The sequence below is a fragment of the Miscanthus floridulus genome, chromosome 14, assembly GCF_019320115.1.
Source record: "Miscanthus floridulus cultivar M001 chromosome 14, ASM1932011v1, whole genome shotgun sequence".
In the NCBI taxonomy this organism is placed as follows: domain Eukaryota; kingdom Viridiplantae; phylum Streptophyta; class Magnoliopsida; order Poales; family Poaceae; genus Miscanthus; species Miscanthus floridulus.
Window position 1 is genome coordinate 82700985 of NC_089593.1, and position 18109 is coordinate 82719093.

The following is an 18109-nucleotide window of genomic DNA, read 5'->3' on the forward strand; positions in this document are numbered from 1 at the left end:
GGGGCGGACCTCTTAGGGGCTGGCTTCCTTGGAGGCGGGGGAGGCGTTGGAGACCGCCTTGGAGGCAGTGCAGACTTTGGAGGCGGCGGAGGCGTTGGAGACCTCGGTGGAGGAGTTGTGGACTTCCTTGGAGGCAGCGGAGGAGTTGGAGATGGTGGGGATGCAGCAGTGCCTTCGAAGGTGTCATCATTGCCCTGAGCACTATGATGGTCGAGAGAAGCAACAACTGGACTTTGGTTGGCGGAGGCCCTGCTTTGTGAGTACAAAAATAATGAGATATAAGTAAATGCTTATTATTAGTCATGCCCATAGAAAATTATCAAAAAATTGTTTTGTTAACTTTTGTCCGCACCTAATGTCTGCTAGCGGTGGAGCAGACGCCCCAGGGATAATGATGTAGCGCTTGCGCCATAGTATATATGCCTTCTCTGCTTCTCCTAGAGTCTTCTCTCCATCACCTCCAGGAATGTCAAGAGCTAGATCCTCATAACCTTTGCTCACTTTATCCACTATGACCCTAGCATATCCAGGTTGTATTGGTGCCCCATAGATTCTTGGTGTCTTGGTAGGGTCTAGAGGAGTAAAAACACCGACAACGACCTTGATTGTGGCATTCCCCCTTGGAACATGTAGCTCCATTGATGTCACTAGAGTAGTGACATCATCCATGGGGAAGCGTAGCGCTGCGTCATCTTGCTTTGGCAACTCAGTGGAAGCGCAGCTGCTTTTCAACTGGCCAGGGGGGCTAATATTAACATTCATTCCTGGCTCTGATGCCTGCCTCTGGGCACTCATTGCTATCTACACTTACTTTCTGATTTCTTCCCGCATTCTTGCTTCCATTGCTTTTTCTTGCTCCTTTGCTTCAAGCACCATTTCCTCCAACATTGTCACCCGCGCTGCTTGCTCCTCCTTGCTTCTCTGGCGGCTTCGGTAGGTTTCCCTATCATTAGGGAAACCATGAACCCATGGAGTGTTGCGTCCTAAGCCTCTGGTTTGGCCAGTGTGTTCAACAGTCCCGATGGCATACGTCAGCTCATCCTTCTCTCTATTGGGCTTGAACACACCAATCTCTTTAGCTTCTATAGCAAAAGCCAATTGGCGTGCTGCTGTTTTGAGTTTTTGCCCATACACTGCCAGACCGGTCTGTGGGTCGAGTCTTCCCCCATGACTGAAAAACCAATTCTTCAAGCGTGGGGGCCACTTGGCTGATTCTGGTTTGATCCCCTTGGCAATAATGTCCGCTTCCATTTTTTGCCACTTCGGAATGGCAGTATCATAGCCACCTGATCCCATGTCATGGTGGTATACCTTTTTTCGGGCATTCTCTTGGTTCCTTCTCACCCGTGCCTCACCCTCTGCTAATGTCTTGTACTCTACGAAATCATTCCAATAGGGCCTCTGTTTCGAGATCGGACTCGCAGCAGTATTGAAATTCGGCGTTTCGTTCTTCTTGATGTATGTGTTGTATAGGTGTTTCTTCCAAGTCTAGAATTGTGTGGCCATCTTCTTCATAGCCCACGATCAAACTAGCTCCTTCAATTCATCATCGTTGATATCATCATAATCATCCGCTTGCAACATGAAATGGGCAAGGATATCATTCCAGAGCAAATTCTTGTCAACATCAGAGACAAAACTAACATCAGGCTCGTTGATCTTTTTCTTCCATTCACAGATACTGATCAAAATTTTGTCCCTTACAAGGTACCCACAGTGTTCCACGAATTTCCTTTTATGTGGACCAAGTGGTTCGCCTATCTCGATGTTGAATTCCGATATTATGTACCGGCCCTCCAGTGGTTTCTTCGGTCCTCGAATATTTTTGCTCTTCGCCGTTGTGGTCGCCGATCCAAAGGGCTACATATAAAAAATAATAAATAAATATCTTTTGTACACAGAAATATATACAATATTCACATATAATATATATTTAGTATATATACCTCGCCTGTATTTTCTTGCAAAACATTTTCTTGCTCATTTTCAAGAGCTAGGTATTGACTTCCGTCATCAACATCCTGCTCACCAGCATTGGCAATAATATTCATCATTTCTTCCTCCATGTTGTCTCCCGGGGCAGCCATATCTAACAAATTTAACAAAATTTAAGTCACATATATAAACAAGTCATATATATACAATAAGTCATATACAAATTTATCTAAGTCACGTATATATAAACAAGTCATATATGTAAACAAGTCATATATGTACAATAAGTCATAAACAAAATAAATCTAAGTCACATATATAAACAAGTCATATAAACAAGTCATATACATAAACAATTCATATATGTAAACAAGTCATATATGTACAATAAGTCATATACAAAATAAATCTAAGTCACACATATAAACAAGTCATATAAACAAGTCATATATATAAACAATTCATATATGTAAACAATCATATATGTCAACAAGTCATATATGTAAACAAGTCATATAAACAAGTCATATATATAAACAAGTCATATAAACGACGAATTCGTCCTAGCGAGAACGACGAATTCGCCCCAATTCGCTCTAGCGAGAACGACAGGGCGAATTCGTCGTTCTCGCTAGGGCGAATTCGTCATTCTCGCTAGGGCGAATCGTCGTTCTCGCTAGGGCGAATTCGTCGTTCTCGCTAGGGTGAATTCATCGTTCTCTCTAGGGCGAATCATCGTTCTCGCTAGGGCGAATCGTCGTTCTCGCTAGGGTATACAACAACGGGGCAGCGTTGCTCCGCATATACAACAACGGGGCGGCGTTGCTCCGCATATACAACAACGGGGCGACGTTGCTCCGCACACAACACAACGAGGCGGCGTTGCTCCGCATACAACACAATGAGGCGGCGTTGCTCCGCATACAACACAACGACGGCGTTGCTCCGCATACAACACAACGAGGCGTTCCTCTACATATATCACATACAAACACATATCGACGTACGTAGGGGTCGGCGGTGATGATCGACGTACGTAGGGGTCGGCGGTGATGGGCGTCCGGAGGCGGTGATGACGAGGGTGGTGTCGGTGGCTGGGCCAGGTGGCGTCGGTGGCGGTGCGAGCGTCGTGGCTGGCCGGGCCGGGGTGGAGTCGTCAGGGCCGTGCGTGTGGCGTCAGTGGCGACGTGGCGTCAGGCGCTAGGGGCGGCGTCAGGGGCGTTGCGCGGCGTCAGGGGCGGCGTGGCATCGCCGGGGCCGAGCGTCGGGGCGGTGGGGCGTCGGGGCGTCGGGCCGGGGTGGTCGGGGGGGCGGCGCATCGGCGAGCGCGCTTAGTCGGGCATGCGACGTCGGGGCAGTGGGCGCCGGTGTGTGTGCGGGCGCTCGTGAGGTGCGGCGTCGACGGCGGATCGGACGAGCGGCGGCGGTGGTCGGGGGGCTTGGCTCGGCAGTGGGGAGGAGGAAGAAGAGGGGTCAGGGTGGGCGCAGAGGCTATTTAAGGGAGAGGACCTTTAGTCCCGGGCGCCACCACCAGCCAGGACTAAAGGCCCTTTAGTCCCGGGCCCTGTTAACGCCCAGGACTAAAGGTCACACCTTTAGTCCCGGCTGGTGGTGATGCCCGGGAGTATTACCTTTAGTCCCGGCTGGTGGTAGCGCCCGGGACTAACGTTTTTTGGCGGGCAGCCAAACTGCAGTTTCGCTGCCCGCCAATTCATTAGGATTTTAATATATTTCTTTTTACACAAATGATAAAAGGATAGTTAATTGCACAGAAAATTAAATAAAAGACATAAAAATATTTTTAAAAAAATATAGATTCTATTTTGCTTTATTGCACACAGGAAAATTATGTGACCTAAAGTTTTAATTTTTTAACAAGTTTTAAAACACAATATAGTGTTTAAATTACTATTTCAATAATGCAAAAATATAGTGTTTAATTAAATTCAGAAAAACTCTTGTGTTTCGACTGGAAATTTGTTTTCACATCATTTGAATGTGACATAATCCCACCATCAAACACAAATTTGTTTTCACATCATTTCAACGTGACATAATCCTAACATCAAACATAAATTTGTTTTCACATCATTTCAACGTGACATAATTCAACATCAAACACAAATTCATAATTATTACATAATATCTCTAATACACACTATTGAACATCAATATATATATCAAGTGGGCACAGTAATGAACTTCTTCTTGACGTATGTCCCTTGGTTATGATCGCGCCGTAACCATGGAGTGTCCTCATCATTTAGCTGGATTCTAGGGTCTTTGTTCACTGTGAAGGGTGAAATTCGGTCATCCTTTTCATAATCTTCTGACATATCTGACTTGTCTTCGATTCCGATAATGTTTCTTTTTCCTGAAAGAACTATGTGGCGCTTTGGCTCATCATTGATTGGGTGGTTGTCGTTTTTCCCTCTCTTTGGTTTTGTAGACATGTCCTTGACATAGAACACCTGAGTCACATCCTTCGCAAGGACAAACGGTTCGCCTTTGTACCCAATATTGTTGAGGTCCACTGTTGTCATTCCATACTGGTTGTCGACTGCTACGCCGCCTCCAGTCGTCTTTACCCACTGGCACTTGAACAGAGGTACCTTAAAATGAGATGCATAGTCTAGTTCCCATATCTCCTCTATGCGGCCATAGTATGTTTGCTTGTTCCCACTAGGGTCGGTGGCATCTATGCGGACACCACTGTTCTGATTGGTGCTCCTTTTATCTTGTGCTACTGTGTAAAATATATTCCCATTTATCTCATACCCTTTGTATGTGAGGATATGCCACGATGGCTGCCTAGCCAACAAATACAGCTCATCATCAATACTCTCATCATCCTGACATTCTTTTCGCAACCAGTCGCTGAAAGTTTCCATGTGCTAACGCGTAATCCATGCTTCAGACTTCCCTGAGAACTCAGATCGGAGGAGGTTCTTGTGTGTCTTGATATATGGATCTACCAAGGAGGAGTTCTGTAGAACTGTGTAGTGTGCTTTATTGAAATAGTCATCACCCTTACCAATATATGTTTTCTTCCCTAGTGTCCCCTTTCCACTTAGTCTCCCCTCGTGTCGCAATTCAGGAACACCAATCGGGTTAATATCGGGAATGAAGTCAACACAGAACTCAATGACCTCCTCTGTTCCGTAGCCCTTGGCGATGCTTCCTTCTGGCCGAGCACGGTTGTGAACATATTTCTTTAGGATTCCCATAAACCTCTCAAAGGGGAACATGTTGTGTAGGAACATAGGACCGAGAATAGTAATCTCCTTGACCAGATAAACTAGGAGGTGTGTCATGATATCAAAGAAGGAAGGAGGGAACACCAACTCAAAGCTGACAAGACATTGAACCACATCATTCTATAGTTTCGCTAGATCCGTTGGATCGATTGCCTTCTGAGAAATTGCATTGAGGAATGCACATAGCTTCACGGTGGCTAGACGTACATTTGGCGGTAGAATTCCTCTTAATGCAACTAGAAGCAATTGAGTCATGAGCACGTGGCAGTCATGGGACTTTAAGTGTCCAAATTTCTTCTCTGGCACATTTATTATACCCTTTATATTCGAGGAGAATCCAGACGGTACCTTAATGCTATCTAGGCATTCAAACAAGCTATCCTTCTCTTCTTTGCTAAGAGTGTAGCTGGTAGGACTTAAGTACTGGCATCCATCATCTGTCTTCTCTAGATGCAGGTTGTCTCATTCTTTCAAACACCGCAGGTCCTGTCATGCTTCAATTATGTCCTTAGGCTTCCCATACACACCCATGAAGCCTAGCAGGTTCACACAAAGATTCTTCGTCAGGTGTATCACGTCGATCGCGCTACGGACCTCTAGGACTTGCCAATAGGGTAGCTCCCAAAATATGGACTTCTTCTTCCACATGGGTGCGTGACCGTTGGCGTCCTTCGAAACAGGTTGGCTGCCAGGTCCCTTTCCAAATATTACTTTCACATCATTGACCATATCGAGGACGTCCTCACTAGTTCAGTTGCGAGGCTTGGTCTGGTGGTCTGCCTTACCTTTAAAATTCTTGCCTTTCTTTCTTACGGGGTGATTTGCAGGAAGAAATCGTCGATGCCCATGGTACACGATCTTGCGACACTTTTTCAAGAATATACCTTTCATGTCACCGAAACAGTGCGTGCATGCATTATATCCCTTGTTTGATTGTCCTGAAAGATTACTTAGAGCTGGACAATCATTGATTGTTATGAACAACAATGCTCGCAGGTCAAAGTGCTCCTGCTTGTGCTCATCCCACATGCGTACACCTGGCTTGTTCCACAAAAGTAGAAGTTCTTCAACTAGTAGCCTCAGGTACACATCGATGTCGTTGCCAGGTTGCTTTGGGCCTTGGATGAGCACCGGCATCATAATAAACTTACGCTTCATGCATAACCAGGGAGGAAGGTTGTAGATACATAGAGTAATAGGCCAAGTGCTGTGACTACTGCTCTGCTCCCCGAAAGGATTCATACCATCCGTACTTAAAGCAAACCTTAAGTTTCTTGCGTCACTTGCAAACTCGGGGAATTCTCTATCGATTGCTCTCCACTGGGACCCATCAGCAGGGTGTCTCAACATATTGTCTACCTTACGGTCTTTGTGCCATCACAACAACTTTGCATGGTCTCTGTTTCTAAACAGATGTTTCAAGCGTGGTATTATAGGAGCATACCACATAACCTTGGCAGGGATTTTCTTCTTGGGACGTTCGCCCTCAACATCACCAGGGTCATCTCGCCTGATCTTATACCGCGACGCGTGACATACAGGGCATGCATCCAACTTCTCATACTCCGTGCCACGGTAGAGGATGCAGTCATTAGGACATGCATGTATCTTCTGGATTTCTAATCCTAAAGGGCAGACTACCTATTTTGCTTCGTACGTAGTGCTGGGCAATTCGTTATCCTTCAGAAGCATCTTCTTTTGGATTTTTAGTAACTCCGCGAATCCCTTGTCAGATACACCATTCTTTGCCTTCCATTGCAGCAATTCCAATGTGGTACCTAACTTTTTCTGCCCCACATCACAAGTTGGGTATAGCAATTTCTTGTGATCCTCTAGCATGCGGTCGAACTTGATCTTCTCCTTTTCACTTTCGCATTCTCTTTGTGCGTCACGAATGGCCTGACCAAGATCGTCAGCGGGCTCCTCCTTTGCCCCTACCTCTTCTTCAGCGGGCTTCTCCTCTGCCCCCACCTCTTCTTCAGCGGGCTTCTCCTTTGCCCCCACCTCTTCTTCAGCTTCCCCCATTGCAGTATCATTGAAGGCACCATATTCAGCAAAAATGTCATCATCGCCCCATTATTCTTCTTCACCTTCTTCCATTACAACTCCGGTTTCTCTGTGCTTCGTCCAACAAATATAGTTTGGCATGAAACCCGACTTGAACAAGTGTGAATGAAGAGTCTTTGAGTTAGCATATTCCATTGTATTCTTACATACGGCACATGGGCAGCATATGAAACCATCATGTTTGTTTGCCTCGGCCGCACGTAACAAAGAATGCACGCCGTCCATGAACTCTTGGGAGCGACGATCAGCATTGTACATCTAATGCCGACTCATCTGCATTACATGACATAAATACCGTATTAAAACCTAGAACATAATTAGTTAATTATACAACATGCATACCACCACAAAAGCTATAAATTTAAGAAAGCCTCGCTACAATGTAGACAATCCCAACTACCACTAAAAACACTAAAGCTAAAATGCACTTCAGCAGCACAAGGATTTCACGACCAATCCCAACTAAAACAGATAGATCCCCCGTTTGTTCAACATCTTTGGGCTTCTTCGGCTGGATCACTGCCTCATTAGCCGCCATATCTGCCTGTTGTGCAAGATATTTTTGCACGAGTTCAACATACTCTTCCTCCCAGTAGAAGCCTGAACATCCAGTGCCATCCCACTGAAATTAAAATAGAAAATTAGAACTTTAATCACAACCATCATGAAAATAGGTATAAACTAACCATAGTCATTAAATACGATAAAATAACTCACATTGCGATCTGGACACTTGTAGAAAATGCGACCCTTGTTGGGACCCTCCTTCTTCACTCGGTACTCCATCACAATCTTCGTCTCATCACAACACTTACCGCATGCAATGAGTGGGAGGCCCGGCCTAAGTCGCTTTGGAAACCCATGAGAGGCCGAGGACCCGGAAGCAGTTGCCATCTACTCTCTATACTCATTTTTAATACACTATAAATTTCTCATTTTATAAACAAATAAAATTAAAAAACTCTAAAATTCTCTATATCTCTAAACAATGAAGTGTGCTATGCATGCTACAAATGAACGGTGAATACTAGTTTTTAATAGCTACTTTAACCTTCCTTCATGTAAATATGCAAGCTTAAAGTGATTTTGAGCTCAAATTGCTTACAAATGAAAAAAAACCACAATAAAGAACCATATATATATATATATATATAGTGAACAAAATGAGATAAGACAATGGTGAAACATGAGAGTATGAAGTTGGTAACCTTTAGAACCGAAGAATCGACGGAGGAATCGAAGAAATCAACGGAGGAATCGAAGAATGGATGGAGAAAGAGCAAGAACACTGCTTAAATTTGAACTCAAGCTCTCGGGCGGGCTCGGGGAGGAAGAAGACGGCCAGCAGGATTTATAGGGGGGCCTTTAGTCCCGGTTGGTGGATCCAACTGGGACTAAAGGTCACTTTCTAGTCCCGGGCCACGCCACTAGCCAGGACAAAAGCTTTACTCCCGGTTGGAGCCACCAACCGGGAGTAAAGGTCGACCTTTAGTCCCGGTTGGTGGCTCCAACCGGGACTAAAGGTCCCCTGCCATAATGGCCTGGCGCAGGAGCCATTGGGCAGGGACCTTTAGTCCCGGTTGGAGCCACCAACCAGGACTAAAGGTCTCTCTAGTCCCGGGCGCAATATTTCCCGGGACTAGAGCCTAGTTTAGCCCTTGGATCAAAGGTCTGTTCTCTACTAGTGCAAGCGGGGCCAGGCTGCAGCGAGAGAGGGAGGCGAGGCGGCGGCTGCATGCGCTCCACTCACAGATGCGGGCTAGCTAGGCCGCAGCGGGGCCCAAGGCGGGAGCGACACAGGCGTTGGGGGAAGGAGGCGCCATTGGGCCTCGGCTAGGCCTGCTGTGCGCAAAAAGAAAAGAAGGGAGAGGAAAGGGCTGGGCCGGCTTTAGCTTTGGGCTAGAAATGGAGGGAGAGGCTGATTTTGCAAACTTGCCCAAATTCAAACAAAGTTTGAATTCAAACCACTCAACACTATTCCTACAATCAAACAAAATATTGTGCACTAGCATGAATGTAACGAAAATGTTTCTAAAGCCTTATATTTAATTTTTAATATTTATATGAATTATTATTTGGTCTAACTGAATCATGGAAAATTAAATTAAATAAAAAAATTATTGCTATATGGCAAAATGATTTTTAGGGTGTTATAGTCCATGGCCACTGGCCACTGCAAAGCGTGGCATATTTCTTCAGCAATAAACGGAAACAGTTCCTAAAACAATCCAAACAAATTGTGTCATCTGTTCCCCTGCAATAGGGGGGCCTTTGGTAGAGCTCCCGGGACAGCTCTAGGAGCTGTTTGTGGCTCTCGCAACCAAACGGGTTCAGGCAGAACACTTCCGGCATCGAATCTCCTCAAAACGCGCTGAGACAAGCATGTGGGAGTAGAAGGAGACGAAAGAAGTAGTTCCCTCCGGCTCCTTCTCCCTCGGATCACCAGTTGGACGTCAATGCCCATGGGTCCACTCCTTGTAGATCTCCGTCCTCCTCACGTCCTCACGACCATCCCTTTCGCGGAGGAGCTTGGCGGCGGTAGGGGCATCGGCGATGGTAGAGGCAAGTCGGCGACGGTAGGGGCTAGGCATGGGGGCACGACCATGGGCGGCGAGGCAGATCCTTAGCGCGGCCCTCAGCGGCGAGGTGGGCTCCTGGAGGTGGCGCGGGGCCGGGCGAGGCGGAGTTATGGGCTACGGCGCTTGGGTGCCGACGATGGGGCTGAGAAGGCCAGCTGTGGAGTTTCAGCGTGGGAGGAAGGAAGGAAGAAGACAGGTCGCACGTGCGCGCCGACGAGGAGCGCGGACCACGGGAGCTAACTAATAGGAGGGGTCTGACGCAACTGGGGTGGAGGATTTGCCAAACGGTAAAAAACAAATTTAGCTTTTCAAGTGAATCTGCTCCACCGATGAAGCCATAACTAAAGCTGTTTTGGCTGGCGTCAGAACTATACCAAACGGGTGGTACATTCAGGTTAACATTTATTTTTTCTCGATCATGCAAAAGGTTTGCTCATCTTTGTATTAAGGTAGAGAAAAAGTTTAATACAACACGCCTTAACGGCGCCCTAGGTGGTCAGAAGAGTAGTACATGGACGCTCGACCCTCCGTAGTGTACTGAAAGCTATGATGTTGCATTGGATACTGATCAACCTGACTTGCAGTGCCGGCTAGGGGGCCTATGCCTGGGCTACCGAGCGGTGGCGGCGCTGCTTGCACGCACCCACGTCGTCGTCCTGTGGGAACAACTCACATAGCGCCTGCATATTTCCAGGGTCACCGCCATAGATTTTGTCATACGCCTTCAGGGCCGACGTCGACGGTGATAACATCCCGCTAGTGAGTCCCAGACGCTTCAAGACAAGGTGCTCACCTTGCTTGGACGCCGGGATATGTGATATGCTCTGTGTTGCTATCTGCCTGCTCCTCTTGGGTAGCACGGGCGGAGTATGTCCAATGTGGCCGTATCAACTCCGGGCAGCTCTAGGAGTGGTGGTTGTCTCGCCTTTGTGACTCCCTCGGTGAAGTGCTTGAGGCGTCTATCGGCGGAGGTCGTCTGAGGGGATGGAGTGCAGCTGGCGGCATCTCCTAGGGTGGCTGCCCCGACCAGCGCTGGGTCAGGGCGTGTCTCCACATCCATGATGCCGGGCTGTCACCCCTATGGCGGCGTGACTTGTGGCGGCCTGTGCACTGGCAACATCGTAGGAGAGACCATCGTGTAGTGGGCATCATTTGCCGGAGAGTGCGTGTCCACTCGAGATGCGTTCGCATCTTGATAGGCCATCGTCGACACCGGTGGACACCCCAGGCGCTGGCACTCCTGCTGGGTGACTAGCGACATGCGAGGCGATGAGCTCCTCCAGCATAGGGTCGACCCACGCAGGAGTCCCCGTATTCGCGCACCGCTCCAACACCAGTGGACCTGGCTTAGGGAAGCAGAGTGTTCCAGCAGTAGTTGTAGCAACGTTGTCGGTGCAGCCGGCAGGTGCGCCCAAGCTGATGTTCACCATCGACTGAATTCGGTGCCGCCATTGTCCTCGTCGAGTTCCACCGGTGCCCTCCGTGGCACCCTGCACGGCCCCATTGGAGCTGCCGTGCGGAGCATGCTGGGGGCCCATGGTTGCCGCCATGGGCAGAGTGGCATGACCGGTCATCACCCTTCTTCATCGACGTCGCAGTATGCCTGGACCGCTTGCATTCCTTGGCGAGGTGGCAAAACTCATGGCAGCGCAAACAACGCCCTAGCAACCGACAAGTCGCTACTTGATATGAGTAGGAAAGATAGTTGAAACATATGCCGTGAAGCTCCGTGGGGATCTTCTGGGTCTATGGAAGCTGCTTCTCAGCCGAGGCAGCCACCGATCGCACCTCCTACAGGTGGAGGATCTCCCGCCAACCATCGGCGTTGGGGGCGGAAACCCACCCGCGATGACCGAGGCGTTGGCGGGCGGGGACGCGGCCATCCACAGGTCGAGCAGGCAGGCCATGTACCAACTAGGGGCATGGCCAGCTGCACTTCCTCCATCTTCGTCTAGGCCCTTCTAGTCCGGCGCCCATTCTACCACGGCCCAGAAACCATGGCCAAACGATTTTGGCCGCGCGGCGAGGAAGCAACTACCGGCTTGGCCGGCCGACGAGCAGCATCCAGGTAGGTTGCTAGGGGTCGTTATCGGAGTCCTTGCCGTCATCGTCTTCATCCTCATCTGCCCACCGACAATGCTTTGTGCGTCCTCCCGGGGCGCCACCTAGGTAAAACGGAGCCTCGCTGATGAGAGGGTGGAAGGGCTTCGGGTGTCCGGCGTCGCCACGGTAGGCCTAAAAGGTGCGGACTTGGGACCAGATAGCGGCGTGGAGTGGTCGTAGTCGTCGTCGGTAGCGCTCACTACGCCATCTGGCTGGTGGGGCGCCCAGGCCCTGAGCTGGTGGTCGCCTCTGCTGCAGGAGTTGGCCCCGCGGTGGATAGGGCGTCGGCGCACTGGAGGAGGACTCGGGCGGCGACACGCTGGAGGAGGGCTTGGACAGCTGCGTAGACTGCGTCGTGCGCTCCACATCGCCGATGGAGGCCGTGGGCTAGAGCACCGGATGGGCAGTGGGGGCTCACATGCTGCCAGATCTGACCTCGGCGGATGGCAGGGCGGCCGCGACGGCGGCTCCTGGCTCCGGCGGTTGAGGGCTGGCGAAGGGGTCCGCTACGAGCAGCGGAGCCACGAGCACGGCGCCCCCATGCACGGGTGAGGAGGGGAGGAGGGAGGGGATGCAGGGAGGGGATGGGAGGGGGGCTCGTAGGCTGCCAGATCTGACCTCGGCGGACGGTAGGGCGGCCGCGACGGCGGCTCCCGGCTCTGGGGGTTGAGGGCTGGCGAAGGGGTCCGCTATGGGCAGCGGAGCCGCGAGCACGGTGCCCCCACGCGCGGGCGAGGAGGGGAGGAGGGAGGGGATACAGGGAGGGGATGGGAGGGGGAGGGGGTGGGGCGCCGGTGCCAGAGCTGCGGGGAGGGATTCAGAGGCGGGGTCGGGGTTAGACTATCTCCAACAGGCCGGACCTAAAAACGAGAGGCATATCATGATTTGAGTAGTGCACAGCGAAGGGTCGCGGACGCAAAAAATCTCCTTTTCCAACAGCCGACGCAAACGAAGCTCCCGTCGCCTCCCCTTCCTCTCTCCCTCTCCCTCTCTCTCCCGAGGTGGCGGCGCTGCGGCGAGTGCCGAACGCGGCGGCCTCCCTGCACTGCGCCTGGCCATGGGCCCCAGCGGCGGGCCAGCCCGGCTCGGCGTGGCGAGCCGCCTCTCTCTCTTCCCCCTCTCCGCTGGCCGTCCTCCGGCGAGGTGGCGCTCCGCGGCGGCGGTGGCGCAGCGCGGGCTTTCCCCCTCTCCCTCTCTCTTGCTGTGGCCGCTCATGGTGCTCATGGTGCCCGGTGCCCAGTGTTGTGGCCGCTCATGGTGCTCAGCGGCAGCGAAGGTGGACCCCGCGGAGCCTCCTTAGCACCGGGCGGGCAGGAAGGGGCTAGGCGTCGTGGGGCCTCAGATCCGGCCGAGCCCGGGCGCAGGGTGGCCGCGGCGGCATAAAGCAGAGCCCGCGCGGTGCTCGACGCGGGCGGCGGCGGCGGCCTTGCCGCGCACGCGCACGCGCGCGCGCGCCCTCGCGCGGGTGAGTCGCGGGGTCAAGCCTGGGAGGGGAGAGGGAGGAGGAGGAAGGGGGGAGGAGGAGGAGGGCGCCGGCGCCTGGGCTTTCTCCGACGCGGTGGCGAGCGGGCCACCTCGGCGGTGCGGAGGCGTGCGCGGGCGAGCGGGCCACCTCGGCGGTGCGGAGGCGTGCGCAGACGATTTGCGTAGCGAGGAGAGGGGCCATGCTTTTTTGCGTATCGTTTGCTCCGATAGACAAAATGGGTCACGGTTTTGGATCAGCTGTTGGAAGGTGTTTTCGAATAGGCAAAGCACTGTTAGAGATGTATTTTGGGCTGCGTCTCGGGGTTGGAGACCGTCTTTGGGACGTTCCTTATAAGTCACCTTCAGATCTCAGTTCAGGTTAACATTCGTAGTGCCGAACTATAATTGACTAATGGAGGGTGTTTTCTGCAACTGGTCTAGTCTAACATCGCTACCCGTGCAGCGAAGGTCCTCCACTCCATCGCTCATCCCTTGCAGCTGCAGACCTGCAAGCCCTCCTTCCATTGACTTCTCTTTTCCCCCTTCTCCCCTACTGTGAACAAGGGAGTCCCTCTCCAGATCCACCAACAAATGGAGGGAGTAGAATCGCCTATCTCTGTAGGGAAAATGGCGGCGGCATCTGCAATCTCGTTGGCGGACCAAGCCTATGGCTTGGGTGCTGTCACGGATGCTCAACGGCAGATGCTGTTGGGGGGACTCCGAAACATCCAAGCAGATCTCGAACGAACTGAGCGTCGGCTTATCAAGGGGGACCTCCCTTTCACATATGGCTTGTATGTGGCAGCTAGTAAGGAAATCTGGTTGTTAAGGGACGATACTGATTGGATGGAAGACGCCATCGACGAAATCTACTACCACAGGTTGGAGCAAGAGGTTGGTAATCACATCTCCATGTTCGTCAAAAGAAAGTTTGTCAACAAGATTGCACGGTTTGGTATTCCGTCGAGTAGCCTGAAAAAGCTGAGGGAGATGTTACTACAGCTTCAGGAATACCGACTTCAGTTCCTAGGAAGTCTGTTAAGAGGTATTTATGATGCTCCTGCCGTCAATGAGCTATACCCCAGTTGGCAAGCAACTGGAGGTGGTTCTTTTGGTCGGGACGGGGCAAAAGAAAAAATAGTGCAGTCGTTGACGGAGGATATAGCTGAAGACAACCCTGTTTCTGTTTATGCAGTGGTAGGGATGGCTGGAATGGGGAAAACAACACTTGCTAATATCATAAGTCGAGACCCAAGAGTGTCCAAAAACTTTCACGCTGTGGTGTGGGTGACCGTGTCTGCTGATTTTAATACAGAAGAAATCACAAGAGTTATACTGGAATCAATTACCGGTAGACCACCTGCATACTCTGGTATTAACCTTCTGCAGAGTTCTCTTACTGAAACTCTCAGATATAGGAAGGTTTTGCTAATTCTAGATGATGTCTGGGAAGATATTAGTCTTGAAAAGTGGCAAACTTTATTGGCTCCTCTAACGGTCTGCAAGAAAGGAAGCTGGATCCTGCTGACAACCCGGATGCAATCAGTCGTGGATATGGCAGCTGCTGCTATGGGAACTCAAGTTCAATATCTGAAACTGGATGACTTGGATGAAGATGACAGTCTCATGCTCCTAAAAAGCCGACTGCCATCTCAGATTGATTCTGAATATTTTAGTAATCTTATGCTGATAGCTGAACAGATATTGAAAAAGATTGGTGGATGCCCTCTAGTAATCATTTTTGTTGCTTCATGGTTGGGGGCACATACACTACAGGAAAACGGGGCTTTGCCGACAGCCCTGGGCTTTGCCGACAGGATGGAATATCCCTGTCGGCAAAGACCCTCTTTGCCGACAGCCACCAAAGGCAGTCGGCATAGCCGGCTTTGCCGACTGCCGATAGACTGCGGTCGGCAAAGAAGTCGCTTTGCCGACAGCCAGCCGGTCGGCAAAGAACCTCAGTCGGCAAATCGCGTCCTGGGGTAACGGTGACAGACGCCGTCGGCTTTGCCGACAGCCCAACCGTCAGGCTGTCGGCAAAGGCAGCCCTTTGCCGACAGCCAGGACATGCTGTCGGCAAAATTTTTATTTTTTTTTTGAATTTTGAATTAAGACTTTTTGTGTGACCTTACTATATTGTTTACAAGTCTATGTTGAAATTTGGAGGATTTTTGAAAGTTTTCGCTATATTTCGTGAATTTATTTCATTTTCATGAATTTTCCCGCGTAATTCAAATTTGAACTGCAGGTGCATGAAATAACGAAACTTAGTGATTCGAAAGATGATATTCATGTTAGAGAGCATATTTTGAGGCTGTGTGCATAAACTCACCGAAAAACTTGAAGTCCTTGCTCACAGAATAAGCACATCCCGACGCGGTAGAAATGTTTTTAAATTATATAAAATCCAAACGACGTCGAAAAATCACAAAACTTGTGGATGTGTCGTGTTATCGCATTAGAAGGCTACGATAAAAATTTGAGAAAGTTTGGAGCAAGTTTGCGCCGGTGAGTGTTCAAACCCAGAGATCTCCACATGTGATAAGAGGACACATCCAGTTGCGTTATGGGATTTGAACACTCACCAGCTCAAACTTGCTCCAAATTTTCTCAAATTTTTATCGTAGCCTCCACATGCGATAACACGACACGTCCACAAGTTTCGTGATTTTTCGACGTTGTTTGGATTTTATATAATTTAAAAGCACTTGTACCGCGTCGAGATGTTCTTATTTTGTGGGCAAGGACTTCAAACTTTTCGGTGAGTTTATGCACACAGCCTCAAAATACATTGTCCAACATGAATATCATTTTTCGAATGCCCATGTTTCGTTTTTTCATGCACCTACAATTCAAAATTGAATTACGCGAAAAAATTCATGAAAATGAAATAAATTCACGAAATATATAAAAAAACTAAAAAATTCTCCAACTTTTGAATTTGTGACGTATTTAATGTTGGAAGAACGTACAAAAAATATTAGATAGGAAAACAACCAAAAAAAGAAAACTTTGCCGACTGCTTGTGGCGGCCGTCGGCAAAGAAGACTTTGCCGACTGCTTGCCGACCTAGCAGTCGGCAAAGAGCTGCCTTTGCCGACTGCCGCCCTGTCCTGCTATCGGCAAAGAGCCAACCCTAAAAAGCCCAAGTCGGCCCACCAGCGCCTTATCCCCTCCTCTTCCTCCCAATCCCTCGCCCGCGCCGCACCACGCAGCGCCGCCCGCCCGTGCCGCCCCGCTGCGCTGCCCTGCCCGCCTCGCCCTGCCCCACGCCGCTCCGGCCACCTCCTCCGCGCACCCGCCGCCTGCCCGGCCGCCCCACCCCGCCCTGAACCGCCCGCCCGGCCCCGCCACCCGTGGCCGCCGCCGCCCGCCCCGCCCCGACCCACGGCCGACCGCGGCCGCCGCTCCGCCAAGCGCGCGCGCGGAGCCTCGCCGCCTCGCCCTACGCCCGCCCCTCCCACCCGTGGCCGCCACCGCCCGCCCCACCCGTGCCACCCGTGGCCGCCTGCCGGCCGCCGCGCCCCGACCCACGGCCACCCGCGGCCGCCGCTCCGCCAGGCGCGCGCGGAGCCGCGCCGCCTCGCCCCGCGGCCCTCCCGGCCGCGCCCCTCCCCGGCCCCCTCCCCGACCGCGCCCGCGGCCGACCCTGCCGGCCGTGGCCCTCCCCGGCCGCCCCTCCCTGCCGCGCCCCGCCGGCCGCCCCTCCCCGGCCGCGCCCCCGCGGCCGGCCCCTCCCCGGCCGTGCCGCTCGCGCACCCGCGCCCCTCCCTCCACGGCCGCGTCCCCCACCGCCCCGGCCAGATCCCGACTGGCCCGGCCGCCAGCCGGCCACCCCGGGGGCCAGCAGGCCACTCCAGGTGCCCCCTGCTCCCTTGCCGCCATCCCCCTGCCCGCCAGCTCCCTGCTCGCCAGCCCCTGCTCCCTTGCCCCCTGCCCGCCAGGCAGCTCCCCCACGCGCGCCCACCGGTCGCGCCGGCCACTCCATTCCCACCCTACCCTGCCCTCTCCACCCTCGGCTCCGCTCGGGTAGGTCTACACCGTGCAGGAACGCCGTCGGCTCTTCCGACCAGCCCCGGCCGCCTGCAGTGCGCTCCGGCCAGCTGCAGCCACCTGCTGGCCACCGACAGCCACCTCCGGCCAGCCGCAGCCAGCCGCAGCCGGCCACAGCCAGCCGTAGCAGGCTGCAGCAGGCCACAGCTGGCCGAGAGAGGCTGCAGCCAGCCAGCAGGACGTTCCGCGAGGACGTTTCGCCGTCATCGAAGGTATAATGTTGAGAATGTCGGCCTTCGTGCCTGAATATGAATGTCGGCCTTCGTGCCGCTATATGGATGTCGGCCTTCGTGCCGCTATATGGATGTCGGCCTTCGTGGCGTTGTTTTTTTGCAGGTTTAGAAAACCTCCCTGTGCAGGGGAAGTGCTGCCGAAATTTTTCAATGAAGTCTAACCTAAGGTCTTTTATGCAGGAGAAGAGCTCTTCAGAGGGACCTCGACGACCTTCCACTGCTTGGGCGTAGTTGGACTGCCTGCACCGCGTCGCCTCGCCACTGCAGCGACTCGCCACTGCCCCGCTAGCCTGACTCCTTCGCCACCCTAGGTATACACATACTCTCTCTCGTATCATTGCCGTAGATCGATCGTGTACCCCAGTTAGGCGTCTCCCGTTCGAAACAGATATGGTTCGAGGTATGCGGATCACTGCAT